At 37.9% G+C, this 18723-nt stretch overlaps 1 protein-coding gene across 2 annotated transcripts in view; it reads right to left on the minus strand.

Moving 5' to 3' along the window:
• Nucleotides 1-18723, minus strand: part of GLIPR1 (GLI pathogenesis related 1) — a 51289-nt gene that overhangs the window by 31236 nt on the left and 1330 nt on the right. The window contains exon 1 of one of the 2 annotated variants that reach the window (XM_012751012.3): nucleotides 6089-6215. The exons of the other annotated variant lie outside the window; for it this stretch is intronic. The gene's annotated coding sequence lies outside the window, so the exon portion shown is untranslated. Of the gene's footprint in view, nucleotides 1-6088; nucleotides 6216-18723 lie in introns of those variants that run through there. 2 annotated transcript variants of the gene reach the window in all.

Below are 18723 nucleotides of genomic sequence, written 5' to 3' on the forward strand. Positions count from 1 at the left end.
ATTTGGTATTCATTTGGATAGTCCAAATAAATTATTTTCCTAAGATTAGAAATGGATGTATTGAATGATGCATAATGATATTTTATAATTAGTTTTAAAACATTTTTGGAGATTTAGATGGAAAATGGTGGGCAAATGCCATTTCTTCCTCAAAGATGCTTCTTATACAAAGACACTGGGCAAGAGAAATGTTCCTACTAATAAATGTACTCTTTTCTTCTAAAATAATGTATAAAACAGGACTATTTGCTTTTTTAGTTATTAGACTGAAACACTTCTTTTGATGTTTTTAGATTATGTTTTTCTCTACCCAACAAATGAAGGTGTCTTTTTAAAAAACAATTACCTTTTTAAAAAACATAGCTTTGTAAATTGAAATTGAATTTTACTTTAATGTCTTTTGCCTAGCTTGGGTGATTTGGGGTTATATCTAGTTCTCAGGACTAGTTAATTATATTTGTATATTCAAGCACAATTATAGCTACACTGAATCTTTTCTGATTACTAAGGATTCTGCTATGTGGTACTTTCCTTTTAATATCTTTGACTTAAAGGAAGAAATAATCTATTATTTTGTACATTTTTACTACTCTCCCTTCCTTAATCCCTTTCACTAGTGATAATACATAACATAACCACAGCTTTCTTTTCCAAGTAGAGTCAACTGGATGAAATTATGACAGTTACACAGACCTCATTGATTTTTGCCCACAAATGCCTAACATAGGCCTCAAAGCCTTGAAAAAATCACCTACAAAAGGTTGTCCAAGGGTTTGTTTCACACTAGCTGGTGAAGAAATCCATTTCCACCAAAAGCTCATGTTGCTTTTCCAGATGCTAGTCTTTTTTCTTGTGTGGCCATTGTTCTGTGGGTTTCTGCTAGGGTGCCTCAAGGAGCCAGGCCATCAGTCATGTGCTCCTTGCCCGGATGCTCTTTAGTTTTTATTTACATCCTTCCTGCTTACCTACCTACAGAGTTTGGATTATGAGATAAGTTGAAGTAATAGTACCCATGCTGTTCAGAATCTTCCCGCTTTGTGAAGGTCTAAAGAATTTTCTATTGGGTTAATCTTGGCACAAGTTCCCTCCTAGAAGCCTCCTTAGTTTTCATTAAAATAGGATTTTGATCACACGATTAGACAAGCTCAGGTATGTGCAGCATTGTACTTAGACTCAACAGGAAATCCTTACCCACTGTCCTACTGGCACTAACATCATACAAAGCATCTTCATATCTTTATCTCCAGCCTCGAGCTCCCCTCATGTACTCAACTGCAACTTGTCATCTCCATTCATAATCTTCCACATCTCACTACACAATCACCCAATCTTCCAAATTCTCAGGCCAAAATCTTGAAGTCATCCTTGATTTTTCTTTCTCTTACTCTTCACATGTGAGCCATTAGTAAATCCTACTAACTCTATCTTTGAAATATAATTAGAAATCAACCACTTCTCACCACACTCCCTTTTACTGACTATTTTAATTCTCACCAGAATAATTACCATAGCTTCCTAAGTAGTCTCTTTGCTTCTTTACTTTGCCCTCTACATTATATTCTCCATAGCAGTCAGAATCATCCTTTTACAATGTAAGTCAGTATGTCACTCCTCTGCTCAAAATCTTCTAAGACTTTGATCAGGAGATGCACAACTTGAGAAAACAGCCTATGGATGAAGCTTCCAATTTTTGCTGGATAAGTGGTCACAGGCACGTACAGCTTTTAGGGATGGGAGTTTAAGAGGTGGTAGTTTTCTAGAAGAGCTGGTAGCCAGCAGTTGTAAAAAGGTTTGGTTGCCGGCAATTGTTACTCAACAGCAGCAGCAGCAATGGTTTTCTTATCAGCCATACGTGGGCACTGCTCTAGAAACCTTAGCATAGAGACTTTTTCAGCCCCCTCAATCATTCTGTCAGATACCTAATTTAATAAACATCTTTTCCATTTAACTTTGCTAGTGTGGCTTATGTTTGCAACTAAGAATCCTGACTTTTTGAGGACAAAGAAAAAAAATCAGTGCACATTAGAAGACTCCCTCTCTTAACATATTGGTGCACTTATATCTTTTATATATATTCTCATATATATATTCTCACATGTATATTGAAAAATGTATATATAATACATATATAGAAGTTTTATTAAGGGCATAATTTTGTGCAATTTTATATCTTTTTGTTTATACTTACAATTATTTTTTCATAAGTATGTTTTTGGTTATTATTACTATTATTATTATCATTATCATTTGAGACAGAGTCTCACTTTGTTGCCGAGGCTAGAGTGCCGGGGCATCAGCCTAGCTCACAGCAACCTCAAACTCCTAGGCTCAAGCAATCCTTCTGCCTCAGCCTTCCGAGTAGCTGGGACTACAGGCATGCGCCACCATGCCGGGCTAATTTTTTCTATATATATTAGTTGGCCAATTAATTTCTTTCTATTTATAGTAGAGATGGGGTCTCACTCTTGCTCAGGCTGGTTTCGAACTCCTGACTTCGAGCTATCCACCCACCTTGGCCTCCCAGATTGCTAGGATTAAAGGCGTGAGCCACCGTGCCCAGCCTGTTTTTGGTTATTATAACTCTTCCTAAACAAAAGGGCTGTACAATGTTTCCTTAAATGAATGTATCATAATTTACATAACACATTATTAGATAGTCAGATTTCTTTCAATTTGTCTTTATTATAAATAATACTGCTTTGGATATCTTCATATATTCCATATTTAGTACAACTGATTGCTAGAACTAGAGCTAGTAACAGGATGAGTGTTTTAAAGATTTCAAATGTAGAGTGTTCAATTATCCTCTTAGAACTTGTACTGATTTATACTTTTATCACCAGTATACAAGCCTTGAAATCATATATTTTCTTAAAATTTTTTTCAACTTTATATTGGCCTCCATTTTTTGCTGATGAGAGAGACCATATATTATCTTAAACATTGGAACTATATGTTATACATATTGTCAAAGAGAACCAGAGCTGGATACTAGTTAAAATGGTAAAGATATATTTTATTCCAAAACTATTACAATAGAAGAAAAGAGACCTCAGAAATGGGCTCAATTCTGAATACAATAAAGACACCTGGGGATTTACAGCCAAGGAGCAGAGATGGTATATGGAACATTACTAAGAAGAGACATCAATGGTGGGGGATTCCTATTAGACTGATACAATGGGATTCTTGCTCAGGGCAAGCCAGGGTGATCAGATATCAAGGATGGGAGAGGTTCTCTCTAAATTGACTTGCCAGGATTCTTGCTAAAACTGGACTATACAAGTCTGGCAAGGATAAGTGCCAAAGTCAAGACCTAGTAGAGAAGAGGGCTTAGAGGATTCTCACTGAAGCTTGGGCAAGGAAAACATGTTGTTAGTATGCATATTTAAGTACTTCTATTTTCTCTCCCTTTGTATGCTATATTTTAGTTTATCACGTCCTAACTTTAACTGACCTTGAGACACAATTTTTCTAATGAGGAAGCCAAGGTGGGACTTCTGCATTTTATCTTTGACTTGTGTGGTATATCAAGAGAGGCAGCCACCACACCAAATTTACAAGCACAGGGATCAATTCTGCTCATAATTAAGGAAAGCAGTCACTTTTAAAAATACGAATTTCAAGATAATGTTAATATATACAAATCTATAAATGCAATTCACCACAAAAATAAAAGAACAAAGACCATATTATTCTCTCAACAGAAGCAGAAAAAACATTTGACAAAATCCACTGCACTTTTATGATAAAAACTCTTAACAAAAATAGGTATAGATGGGATAGTCCTTAAAATTATTAAGGCCATATATGATAAACCCACAGCCAATATCACCGAATAGGGAAAAATCAAGCATTACCGCTTAGAACAGCTATCAGGCGAGGTTGCCCACTATCTCCACTTCTATTCAATATAGTGCTAGAAGTCCTTGCCAGAGCAATCAGACAGGAGAGGGGAATTAAGGGTGTCCAAATGGGGGTATAAAAGGTCATACTCTCACTCTTTGCTGACGATATGCTATTGTATCTAGAAAATCCCAAGGATTCAACCTAGACTCCTGGAATTGATAAATGAATTCAGTAAAGTCTCAGGATACAAAATTAATTTCACACAAATCAGGGGTATTCATATATGCCATAACAGTCAAGCTGAAGATCAAATCAAAGATGCAACACCTTTCACAATAGCATCAAATAAAATTAAGTATTTAAGAATACATTAATGAAGGAGGTGAGAGATATATAGGGAGAACTATGAAACACTAAGAAAAAAAATTGTAGAAGATCTAAATAGATGGAAATCCTTACCATGCTCATGGACTGGTATAATCAATACTGTTAAAAGTCCATACTACCTAAACTGATCTACAGAATTAATGCAGTCCCCATCAAAATGCTACCATCACTCTTTACAGATTTAGAAAAAATAACTCTATGCTTCATCTGGAACCAGAGAAGACCTCGTATAGCCAAAGCAATCTTAAGCAAAAAGAACAAACTGGGAGACATTAGTCTGCCAGACTTCAAACTTTACTACAAGGCTATAGTAACCAAAACAGCATTGTATTGCCACAAGTACAGAGAGATAACCTTTGGATTAGGACAGAGATCCCATTTATAAAAGCATTCTCATATTGTCATCTAATCTTCGACAAAGCATACAAAAATATACATTGGGGGAAAGAATCTCTATTCAACAAGTGGTGCTGATAAAAATGGATATCTACATGCAGAAGATTGAAACTAGATCACCACCTCTCATCTCTCACAAAAATCAATTCATGCTGGATAACAGACTTAAACCTAAGGGGTGAAACCTTAAGAATTCTGGAAGAAAATGTCAGAAAGACTCTTTCAGACATCGACTTAGGCAAAGAATTTATGAAGAAGACCCCCAAAGCAATTTCAGCAGTAACAAAAATAAACAAATGGGACCTGATCAAATTAAAAAGCTTCTGCAAAGCCAAGGAAACTATCATCAGAGCGAATAGATAACCTACAGAATGGGAGAAAATATTTGCTTTTTACATCTCCGATAAAGGGCTGATAACAATAATCTATACAGAACTTAAGAAAATCTACAAGAAAATATCAAACAACCTCATCAATAAATGGGCAAAGGACATGAACAAACTTTTCAAAAGAAGACAAATGGCCAGCAAACATATAAAAAAGTGCTCAAGAGGGGCGGAGCAAGATGGCGGACGAATAACACTGCCAGACAGAGTATCTCTGCAGAAAAGACAGATTCTAGCAGAAATTAGAGGAAAGAAGCAAGAAGGCGAGCATATAGCAGACGAGGGCCGGAAGGAGGGGTGCCTGAGACCCCGGGAGACTCCACGAGAGGAGGCTGCAGAGGAGAACGGGAGGCTGAGACCACCGAAGCAGCCCGGAGACCAGCGGCAAGGGTAGGTGGATTTGCCGTTTCCCCTCCCCTGCATTCGGGACTGCTGGTGGGCTCCCTAGCGGGTGGAGAGACCTGCGGACATCAGCCCAGAGACGGCGGCCGCCAGCAAGCGGTGAGCCTGTAGCAGACGTGGCACCGGGTTCCCAACTTCCTCCGGGCACCTCCGAGTGCACAGACCCGAGCCACGCGGCAGGCGCCATATTGCCTCCTCCTCCCCTCCGCCAACCCTACCCGAGGCTGCCCAGAGAGACAATACAGCCACCAGCCAGAGGCACCTCCAGGGAATGGGACCTTCCCTTTTGGGACCATACAGCTGACTCAGGGGAACTCAGACTGTGAGCTCCCTACCGGCCCGCCCTCCCAGGTGCTGCTGGCACGGTGTTCCCAGGAGAACGGCGCCAACTCAGAGGCTGAGAGACATAGACCCAGCTTGGGCTCCCTGTGGGTGAACTGGGACCGGAAATCCTCTCCCTGGTGGGGATACAGTTTGAACTCTAGGACCCAGAGGTCAGACCTGCAGACCAGATCCCCTGCACCGAGGGCTAGCATTGCCCGGGGCACAGAGGGTTATACGTGAACAACCTACTGAGGTGTGTGTGCCTCCAGGGGCGGATCCGTGTCCTAGAGGGCAACCCTCCTCCCAGGAGGAAGCCAGGTGGCGTTCCTGTGCAGGGAACCTACCTGCCGGCATCACAGTCCGGGGAGGCCTGGTGGCTTGTGGTCTGGCCTGCTGGAAGAGGCCCAGGAGTAGCTGCGGAGTTCGGGAAGGTGGAAAGAAGCCAGGCCCGCTCCAGACTGTGGGTCTCAGACAGCCCCACCCCCACACGCAGACTTTCTGGCTGAGCGGGACCATTCCAGCCCCGCCCTGACAGCTTTCCCCGGAAGCAGATAACAGAACTTTAACCCCTGCTAACGGCCTGAGGGCAGGCTTACCCAACCCAGCTCCGCCCAGAACGAGAGCTGATAACAGGACTCAAAATCAACACCATAGCCTGTTCCTCCAAGCAAACGCCACCTACTGACAGGGACGGCATCTTGCACAGCCTTTCCATGGCACCCACTGACTCAATATACAGGGAGTGGTCCAATTTCACCCACAGACACCACCTAACGCCTCAGAAATTAAACAAGGTGTGTGAATACCCAAACAATAACTTAAGGAAAGAAACAACAACTGATCGACATGGGAAGAAATCAGCGAAAGAACTCAGGAAATATGAAGAACCAAACGGAAAACACACCCCCAAAGAGGAGCACCAGCCCCCTAGAAACGGACACCAACCCAAATCAGGCAGCCAATATGACAGAAGAGGAATTTCGTATGTGGAACATAAGAACACTCACCCAGCTGCAACAACAACTCAATAACCAACACAAAGAAACCACCAAAAGCCTCCAGGATATGGGAAAAGAAATAGAAACAATGAAGAAAAGTGTAACCAAACTCCTGGAAATGAAAAATCAATTCAAGGAACTATATAATACAGTGGAAAGTCTCAAGAACAGGGTAGATCAAACAGAAGAAAGAATCTCAGAGCTTGAAGATAACACCCTCCGATTAAATAAATCAGTCACAGAAATAGAGCAGAGAAACAAGAGAAAAGAGCAAAGCCTACAAGACCTGTGGGATTATGTGAAGAAACCTAATGTGAGGGTCATAGGGTTACAAGAAGGGGAAGAAGACAACACTCAAGGGTTGGACAAGCTGTTTGAAGATATAATAGAGGAAAATTTCCCAGGCCTTGCTCAAAATCTTGATATACAAGTTCAAGAAGCTCAGAGGACCCCTGGGAGATTCAACGCAAACAGGAAGACGTCACGACATGCAATCATTAGACTGACCAAAGTATCAACTAAAGAGGCCCTTCTAAGAGCTGTAAGACAAAAGAAGCAAGTAACATACAAAGGAAAGCCAATTCGAATAACATCAGACTTCTCTAATGAAACTTTACAAGTAAGGAGAGATTGGGGCCCCATTCTCACTCTTTTGAAACAAAACAATGCCCAGCCTAGAATATTATTCCCTGCAAAACTAAGCTTCGTATATGAAGGAGAAATAAAACCATTCTCAGACAAGCAAAGGCTCAGAGAATTCACCAAGACAAGACCAGCCCTACAAGAAGTACTTAAAACAGCGTTACGCACGGAACACCATAATAATAACCCACGAATATAAAAACAACCAAAACCCAAAGATATTAAAGGTCAGATAGTACAATGGCTCAAGACAGAAATAATAGCAACAACATCCAACCCAAAAGAATGATCAGTAATCTACCTTACCTATCAGTTCTCTCAATAAATGTGAATGGCTTAAACTCTCCACTCAAGAGACATAGGCTGGCTGAATGGATAAGAAAATACAGGCCAAGTATATGCTGTCTTCAGGAAACACATCTAACCTGCAAGGATGCATATAGACTAAGAATAAAAGGGTAGAGATCAATATTCCAAGCAAATAGAAGCCAAAAGAAGGCTGGTGTGGCAGTTCTAATTTCAGATGATTTAGTTTTTAAACCAACAAAAGTAGTGAAAGACAAAGAGGGTCATTATATAATGGTGAAGGGCACAGTTCAACAAGAAGAGATAACAATTTTAAATATATATGCACCCAACTTAGGTGTACCCAGATTCATAAAGCAAACCTTACTGGAGCTAAGCAAATGGATTAATAGCAACTCCATAATCGCCGGAGATTTCAACATCCCACTGACGGCACGAGACAGATCCTCCAAACAGAAAATTAATAAAGAAATAATGGACTTAAACAAAACTCTAGAACAATTGGGTCTGACTGACATCTACAGAACATTCTACCCAAAATCCACTGAATATACGTTCTTCTCATCAGCTCACGGGACATTTTCTAAGATTGACCATATCCTAGGACACAAAGAAAATCTCAAGAAATTTAAAAAAATAGAAATCATACCATGTACCTTCTCAGATCACAGTGGAATAAAAGTAGAAATCAACCCTAACAGAAACTCACATTTCTACACAAAAACGTGGAAATTAAACAACCTCCTATTAAATGATTACTTCATAAATGAAGAAATCAAGATGGAAATTAAAAAATTCTATGAAGAAAACGACAATGGAGAGACAAGTTATCAACTCCTCTGGGACACAGCTAAAGCAGTTCTGAGAGGAAAGTTTATCTCCATAAATGCCTATAACCAAAAGACAAGAAGATCACAAATAGACAATCTAATGAAACGACTCAAAGAGCTGGAAAAAGAAGAACAGACCAACCCCAAACCCAGCAGAAGAAGTGAAATCAACAAGATCAAATCAGAACTAAACGAAATTGAAAACAGGAAAGCTATTCAGGAGATTAATAAAACAAAAAGTTGGTTCTTTGAAAAAATAAACAAAATTGACACACCATTGGCTAAGCTAACAAAAAGCAGAAAAGAGAAATCTCTAATAAGCTCCATCAGGAACAAAAAAGGAGATATCACAACTGATCCCAAAGAGATACAAGATACAATTTATGAATACTACAAAAATCTTTATGCACACAAACTGGAAAATGTGGAGGAAATGGACAAATTTCTAGAAACACACAGCCTCCCTAGGCTCAACCAGGAAGAAATAGATACCCTGAACAGACCAATCTCAACAGCTGAAATAGAAACAGCAATTAAAAATCTCCCTAAAAAGAAAAGTCCCGGTCCAGATGGCTTCACACCTGAATTTTACCACACTTACAAAGAAGAACTAGTACCTATCTTGCAGAAACTATTCCACAACATCGAGAAGAACGGAAACCTCCCCGACACCTTTTATGAAGCGAATATTACTCTGATCCCAAAACCAGGAAAGGATGCAACAAAAAAAGAAAACTACAGACCAATATCCCTAATGAATATAGATGCAAAAATTTTCAACAAAATCTTAGCTAACCGAATCCAGACACTTATCAAAAAAATAATCCACCACGACCAAGTGGGCTTCATCCCAGGGATGCAGGGATGGTTCAACATACGTAAATCTATAAATGCAATTCACTACATAAACAGAAGCAAAAACAAAGACCACATGATTCTTTCAATAGATGCAGAAAAAGCTTTTGACAAAATTCAACACCCTTTCATGATACGAACACTTAAGAAAATAGGCATAGAAGGGACATACCTAAAAATGATACAAGCCATATATGACAGACCCATAGCCAACATCATACTGAATGGGGAAAAATTGAAATCATTCCCACTTAAAACTGGAACCAGACAAGGCTGCCCACTATCTCCACTTCTGTTCAACATAGTGCTGGAAGTCTTGGCTACAGCAATCAGACAGGAAAATGGAATCAAAGGTATCTAAATAGGGGCAGAAGAGATCAAACTTTCACTGTTTGCTGATGATATGATATTGTATCTAGAAAACCCCAAGGATTCAACCAAGAAACTCCTGGAACTGATCAATGAATTTAGTAAAGTCTCAGGATACAAAATCAATACACAGAAATCAGAGGCATTCATATACGCCAACAACAATCTAATTGAGAACCAAATCAAAGACTCACTTCCCTTCACAATAGCAACAAAGAAATTAAAGTACCTAGGAATATACTTAACCAAGGACGTAAAAGACCTCTACAGGGAGAACTATGAAACACTGAGGAAGGAAATAGCAGAGGATGTAAACAGATGGAAATCCATACCATGCTCGTGGATCGGCAGACTCAATATCATCAAAATGTCTATACTACCCAAACTGATCTACAGATTCAATGCAATACCTATTAAAATCCCATCAGCATTCTTCACAGATATAGAAAAAATAATTTTACGCTTCGTATGGAACCAAAGAAAAGACCCCGAATATCAAGAGCAATTCTAGGCAACAAAAACAAAATGGGAGGCATCAATATGCCAGATATCAAACTATACTACAAAGCTGTAGTAATTAAATCAATATGGTATTGGCACAAAAATAGGAATATTGACCAGTGGAACAGATGTGAGAATCCTGATATAAAACCATCCTCATATAGCCAGCTAATCTTTGACAAAGCAGACAAAAACATACGCTGGGGAAAAGAATCCCTCTTCAATAAATGGTGCTGGGAAAACTGGATAGCCACCTGTAGAGGGCTAAAACAGGACCCACACCTTTCACCTCTCACAAAAACCAACTCACGCTGGATAACAGACTTAAACCTAAGGTATGAAACTATTAGAACACTACAGGAAAAAGTTGGAAACACTCTCCTAGACATCGGTGTGGGCAAAGAGTTTATGAAGAAGTCCCCAAAGGCAATCACAGCAGCAACAAAAATAAATAAATGGGACATGATCAAACTACAAAGCTTCTGCACAGCCAAAGAAATAGTCATGAAAGTAAACAGACAACCTACAGAATGGGAGAAAATTTTTGCATCCTATGCATCCGATAAGGGACTGATAACTAGAATATACTGAGAACTCACGAAAATCAGGAAGAAAAAATCAAATAACCCCATCAAAAAGTGGGCAAAGGACTTGAACAGAAACTTTTCTAAAGAAGACAGAAAAATGGCCAACAAACATATGAAGAAATGCTCAACATCTCTAATCATCAGGGAAATGCAAATCAAAACCACAATGAGATATCACTTAACCCCAGTGAGAATGGCCTTTATCAAAAAATCTCCAAACAATAAATGCTGGCGTGGTTGCAGAGAGAGAGGAACACTCCTACACTGCTGGTGGGACTGCAAACTAGTTCAACCTCTGTGGAAAGCAATATGGAGATACCTTAAAGCGATACAAGTGAATCTACCATTTGATCCAGCAATCCCATTGCTGGGCATCTACCCAAATGATCCAATGACACTCTACAAAAAAGACACCTGCACTCGAATGTTTATAGCAGCACAATTCATAATTGCAAGGCTGTGGAAACAGCCCAAGTGCCCATCAATCCAAGAATGGATTAATAAAATGTGGTATATGTATACCATGGAGTACTATTCAGCTCTAAGAAACAATGGCGATATAGCACATCTTATATTTTCCTGGTTAGAGCTGGAACCCATACTACTAAGTGAAGTATCCCAAGAATGGAAAAACAAGCACCAGATATATTCTCCAGCAAACTGGTATTAACTGAGTAGTACTTAAGTGGACACATAGGTACTACAGTAATAGGGTATTGGGCAGGTGGGAGGGGGGAGGGGGGCAGGTATATACATACATAATGAGTGAGATGTGCACCATCTGGGGGATGGTCATGATGGAGACTCAGACTTTTGGGGGGAGGAGGGGAAATGGGCATTTATTGAAACCTTAAAATCTGTACCCCCATAATATGCCAAAATAAAAAAAAATGCTAAAAAAAAAAAGTGCTCAAAATCTCTAATCATTAGGGAAATGTAAATCAAAACTACAATGGGATATCACCTAACTCCAGTGAGAATGGTCCTTATCAAAAAGTCCCAAAAGAACAAATGCTGGCAAGGATATGGAGAGACTGGAACACTGTTACACTGCTGGTGGGACTGCAAACTAGTACAACCCCTGTGGAAAGTAATCTGGAGATACTTCAAAGAGCCAAAAATAGAAATACCATTTGATCTGGCAATCCCACTACTATCCACCTATCAAAGGAAAAAAAGACATTCTATAATAAAGACATCTGCACTCGAATATTCAGAGTAGCACAATTCACAATTGCAAAGATGTGGAAACAACCCAAGTGCCCACCAATCCATGAGTGGATTAATAAAATGTGGCATATGTATACCATGGAATGCTACTCAACTACAAAAAACAATGGTAATCTACCACCTCTTATATTATCCTGGATAGAGATTGAGCCTATCATTCAAAGTGAGGTATCGCAAGGATAGAGAAACATGCACTCATGTACTTTCTATCAAATTGATACTAACTGACCAATACTAAGGTGTTCACATGGTAATAATATTCATTGGATGCTGGTCAGGGGTGGGGTAGGGGGGATAAACCCATAACTAATGGAAGTGGAATGCACTATATGGGTGGAGACATGCTTGTCACCCTGGCTTGGGTGGGGCAAATGCATTATATGTAACCAAAATGTTTGTACCCTTATAATATCCTGAATAAAAATAAAAAGATGAGAATTGAGTAGCATGCATTTCTAAACTCTTAAACATTGGTATACTTGTTTTCCTATAAATATTTTTTAAAACTTTCTTTAGCATAGATATAATTCAGAGAAAAACATTTATTGAAGTTGCACATCCTCTTGTTGCATTTATTAGTTTGATAAGAGTGTTCTGAGGTTGAAATATGAGTTAACTCAACTTCAGTTTAAACATCTTCCTGGGGCTACCTTTCTTTTCTCTATGGAGTAATGCTTTTCTCTATGGAATAATGTTGATTTGAGTTAGGCAAGAGAAAAGTTCATACTGTGCACTCCAAGTTTCTTCAGGGCCTTTCTGCTGGGGCGACCTCAGAGAATGGTTCATATACATCAGCAGTTACACTATCAGCCTCTCAGTAATTGAACAAAGACCTTTGTACAAATTGCAAATAGTGTGCAGGAAAATCAGCTCTCCTGTGGAGAGGCTGAGAGAGCTAGTGCACAGTTACCATAGCAACATGCCTTCATCTTCTTCCCTTTAGCTTCAACCCTGCCCATGACTGGGGAAGCCTAATAGTTGCATGCTTGTTCAAAGAGGGCAGCTATCTTCTGCCAGTTCATTGTGGTTCATGACCACTAGCCTTTTACTTTTCATAGCACAGCACAGCCTGGCATGTTCTCAGTTCATGTTTACTTCATTATGATCCTGAAAAGTGAGGAAATGAAGAAACTGAGGGCCAGAGTTATTGGCCCCAAATACATTGCTCAAGTTTACAAAGTAAAAGAAGTGAATGAAACCCAGGTTGTCTCTATGACAATAGCTCTCTCATGTTGATGTACATTAGAATTTCCACACCATAACCACCCATCAGTGCTTTTAATCAGCTCTTCCCAGTGTTTCTGGGATATAGTCAAAGTTTGAGAAGCACTATTTTGTACCAGGCTGCTGCTTTTTGCCCTGATGACATCTTATCCCTGGCAAAGTATTAAGGCCAAAGACACTCAATCTCTCTCATTCACTGTATCTTGAAATGTTAGTGCTAAACTTCTCCCAGCTTCTCACTGCTTCTTCCAGACCATTGCTACACATCCTTCCCTTAGTAACCTTTGAGATATATGATGTTCATTTATATCAAATTCCACTCTTACTGTCATCATCCTCAGAGCTCCTCTTTAAACTTTGAAGAGTTGGACCTTGGCTCATAATCTTCATTTTAATTTGAATTATCTAACACTTTGCCCATAAACTTCTTTAACCAACTCTGCTACTCTGATTTTAACAAGTTTTTCATACAGACATATTCCCGGGCCTTACCAACTAGTATTGCTCTACCTCCAAATTCCTATCCTTTGGTCATAACATTCTCCCTCCCGCCTCTTAAGTTCTGTACTGTCCCTGCTTCTACAGCCTTTGTCCTATTTATGATGACTTGCAGGCTTCTCATCATCTTATTCTCTCAGCCTATTATTCCCAATCCCAAGCTGTCTCTTATTTCTTTTCTCCATTTAACCTGGGAACCAATAATCAAAAATCACAAGCATATTCACACTGGTATCTTTAGTACTCTCCCTTTGCATTTTCCTGTGAGCTAACTTAATCCTTGGTCAAAAATGCTTGTGTTATTAATAGTTTCTGTTAATTAGAACTACAGAAAACAGAAAAACTATGTTGATGGGCATCATAAGAGTTGTTGTTGCTCAGCAACATTTTCATCAGATACACTTTTTATTTTGAGCAGTGGCTGATCCAAACATTTTGCAATTGTCAGGCCACCTACCCAGCCTGCAGACCCTGGCTCCTACAGTTCAACTCTATTAAACTTCTCACCAGACACCAAATGCCAGGTTCCTCTGTTGTGACTCAGTGTTTTTGTTTGTTTTGACTACAGCGTTTTCTCACTTCTTTCTCTGTCAAACTTTTACTCATCCTTCAAGCCCCAACTCAAACCTTACCTTTTCTATGTTACATTTTCTGCTCCCTTAAGCGTCTCCATTCCTCTTTGCTCCCTTATTTCCTTTTCATACATCTCTTCCTTTTTTCACTAAACTATATTATCATATTACCTCTGTCTGTATTATTGTATTACTTCTCTGCCATCTTTCCCTCTTAGTGACTGGGTGCTTTAAACAATTTATTTCTTACAGTTCTGGAGACTGGGAAGCCTCATACACCATCTGGGTGACAGCCAATTCAGTTCCTGGTGAGGGCCCTCCTGCCTTGCAGATGGCCACCTTCTTGCTGTGCTGTTATGTGGCAGAGAGGGAGAGAAAGCTTTAGTCTCTTTCTCTTATTATAAGGACATTAATCCCATAGGAGGGCTCCATCCTCACGATATCATCTGAACCTAATTATTTTTCAAAGGCCCCACCTCTTAATATGGTATTGGGGGTTAAGGTTCCAACATATGAATTTTGGAAAGACACAAATATTCAGTCCATCACACCTTCTGATTCAGAATTTCTACTCATATTGAGTAAACAGAAAACTGCTTGAATGTTGAATAAAATATGCTCTAGGGCTGAGCCACTTGAAAGAACTCAGTCCTTAAATATGTGCTAACACCATAGCACTAGCCACACAGGGTTACCAAGCACTTTAAATGTGGCTAGTCTAAACTGAGATGTGCTCTAAGTGCAAAATGTACACATGGTATGAAATAAAGAGTGTAAAATATCTTCTCAATAGTTTTTATATTGATTACATGTTGAATATTTTGAATATATTGGATTAAATAATATATATTGTTAAAATTAATTTTTCCTGATTATTTTTACCTTTTTAATGTAGCTAAAAGAAAATTTTAAATATGTGTGGCTTACATTATATTTCTATTAGACAGGATTGTTTTAAATAAATAGTCCATGATATACAGTATGGATACAGTGACTAACAGAAATATGGACTCAGAGTTTTGGAATATTTTCAACTAGGAACTTTTTGTATAAATCTATATTTATAAGAATATTCTATTTTTTATAATTCTCCAAACTATCTAGTAAATTCAAGTTTCTTAGCAATATGAGATTACAATTAATTAGGAAGATGTACGTGACAATGCTACAGCCTGATTATCAGAAGATTATATAAATTCTGTCCTAACATATTAAAAATATAGCCATCCTCATTATCCAAGTATTCATATACAAGTCACCGCAGTTACAAGGTATCACAGGGCAGCTAAAGTAGTCATAAATTCACTAATAGAGTTATATAATTACTCCCTATATAATTACAATTAATTCTTGCAGGAAGAGTCAACATCTTCATAAGTCTCTTGCTAACTGTGCAATGCTGTCGACATCCAATAATACAAGGCAAATATAATAAATCGATTATAAAGAGACATTGCAATTCTTGCAAAAGATTCAGGATTTTAGGAATTTATTTAAAAAGCTGTTGAGAAAAGAGCTGACTAGAATTAAACCAGTTAACATGTGAAGGAGAACAAATGAAATGATGACTCCATTGGTCCTTAAAAAGAATAATTTAAATGTTAAAGGATTGTAAGAGTTCTAGAGTTCTTTGGAAAATTGATGAAGACCTCTGACACATATTTTTTAATGACCCTCTTTACAAGTCAAATGTGAAGTGAAATATGCTGTTCTATGTTACCACATATCTTCCCTAAAAAATTATGCTGATTCCATCAACATTCTTTTTTTCCCTAAAATTAGTCCATGGTTGCAAATCTCAGTTAAGCCTTTGTTAAATATTTGAAAAAAATGAATCCAATTTTCAAATTTTATTTTCAGTTTTCAAAAGAAAATTCATTTAAATAATTTCCCCATTATAAGTTGTGGTTCTCATTTAAAGTATATTGCTTTAAACAGTCCTCTTCTGATATGATTTATCCTGAAATAATTATGATAGATAAGTTTTAAAAATTATAAAATTCCAACAGGATAAATATATTTTCTAAATAAACATGCATAAATGAATAAATTAATAGGTTGATGCTTGTCCTTATGGAGTGCTTACATGATTTTGAATAGTGCTGCTAGATTCAGTCACTCATGAGTTAAACTTGTTAGGTATCTAAACTTGTTAGGCATCTAAGTGTTTATATTACTGGGAGGAATATAAGATATAACGGTCAAAGAGATAATGTAGGCAATATACTTTGATAGCATTGAATTAATGTTTACACTGTTCACCTAATTACACAATTTTACCTTAGGTAATTTCTCTCTTCTGAGAAGGAAATGATTTTGAACTTGTTTAACTCACAGGAAATGGTGGTTTCAATAGCAACTTTGCTGTTTCCTTTGAACATTTTGATTCTCAACTCTGTTTTCCTGTTTTCTCTGCTGCAGTTTCTTTACTAAAGCATCTATTAAAACATGTCCTGTCACCTGTGGCTCCAACAACAACTGTTTTTATTATAGCATTTATAATGTCATTTGGTTTCTTAAATTATGCATATGCACCTTGAGTAAAAATAAAATTTAAGAAACAAAAATGTTTTAGAAGCTTTAATTTATTACACTCCTTCATTGCTATGAATAAAATACCATTCTTTGTCTCTGACCCAGAAGTCTTGTATTTTCTTCCAGTATCCTTGAAAGTGTGGCTAACTTGTTAGCTTACAAGTAGATTATAATCTCAGATCCTTCACATGCTGTTCAGATTTTTTTCTTTATTCTCAGGTTGGTTTTGGAAGTGAACTCACTCAAAAATGTCAATTTCATCTAAATTGTTGAATCTATTGACAAAAAGTTATTCATTATAATTACTTCTTATTCTTTTTATTTCTCTAGAACCTATTTTTATTTCTGATATTGGCAATTTTTGTTTTCTCTCTTTCTTGATCAGTCTTGCTAGGGGTTACCACTATTATTAACAATTTTTGTTAACACAATTTTAGCTCAGCCAAAATTCCTTGGTACTTTCAGTTGCAAGGAAGGTTAAAATCTTATGCCAAAGTCAGCACTAGGAAAGTGGAAACAGAAAGCAAGGGAAGATGAGGAAACAGCCAGCCAAATCAGAAACCATATAGGAAATTTATCAATAGGCAGTGTCTGAGGTCACTTGTGACCTAAATTTAAAGTCACAAAGCCAAAGCCAAACACAATCACACACATGAACAAATGAGTTGCTGCCAATAATCCTTTTGTGTGGAGGTCATGTGTCACCAAGGAGACTACAATTCAAAATTTCACTAATAGGTGTGGAGATATAGAGGTCACACTTTGATTTAAGACAAAAAGAATAAGAAAAATATAACTAAAATATATATTACTTATTACTTTAAAAAGATGTTACCAAAAAAAAAAAAAAGAAAAAATTCTTGGGATCAAAAAAAAAAAAAAAAAAAAAAAAAAAAAAAAAAAAAAGAATAAAAAGATGTTACCTGCTTCTCTTATGCTAAGATATGCTAATATTAAATCACTAATAAACATGATTGACTTTCATAGGTTTGCATAAGCAGTTAAGCCAGGAGATGCAGTCTTGAAACACAAATAGTCTTGAAACCAGCTGTTTTGAGTTTTACTGTTTTGAGGTTGTTTTCAAAGGCAGAAACGATATATTAGTTGCACAAACCCTCATCTATGGTGACTTAACCACAATGGGGTCTAACTTTTCTAAAATGATAAGAAGTTCAAAGGGTGAATGCAGCAACAACATAATGTCATCAGTATTTCAAGATCTTTCTATAATACATTCCTGCTTCATCATCCTTGGCTTGTGGCTGTTCTACTCATGTTTTTTATCTAATGGTCACAAGATAGCTGTTTCATCCATGCTTCACATCCATACTCCAAGCATGAAGAAGAGGAAGGAAGGGGTGGTGCTTATGTCAGAGTGGGAGATACTATGGAGATAGCTAGTTTCCCCTTTGTATAGGAGGCAGAGAAAAAACGTACTTTTAGGGAAGTTATTCAGAAAGATATCAGCATCCCCAGCCAAGGCATCTATTAAGGATTGAATTATATCCCTCCAAAAGATATGTTGAAGTCATAACCTTTGTACCCCAGAATATTTGGAAATAGGATCCTTGAAGATAAAAATCAAGTTAAGATGAGGTCATTAGGAAGGATTCTAATCCAATATGACTAGTGTCCTTATAATAAGAAAAATGCCATGCAAAGACACAGAGACACACAGAAGGAAAATAACCATGAGAAGACAGAGGCAAAGATTAGAGTTATGCTGCCATAAACCAAGTAATTCCCGGGGCTGGAATTAATTCCAGAATCTGGAAGAGTTAAGGAAGCATCCTCTTCTAGAAGTTTTGGAGGGAGCATAATCCACACAACAC

This window comes from Microcebus murinus, chromosome 10 (assembly GCF_040939455.1).
Source record: "Microcebus murinus isolate Inina chromosome 10, M.murinus_Inina_mat1.0, whole genome shotgun sequence".
In the NCBI taxonomy this organism is placed as follows: domain Eukaryota; kingdom Metazoa; phylum Chordata; class Mammalia; order Primates; family Cheirogaleidae; genus Microcebus; species Microcebus murinus.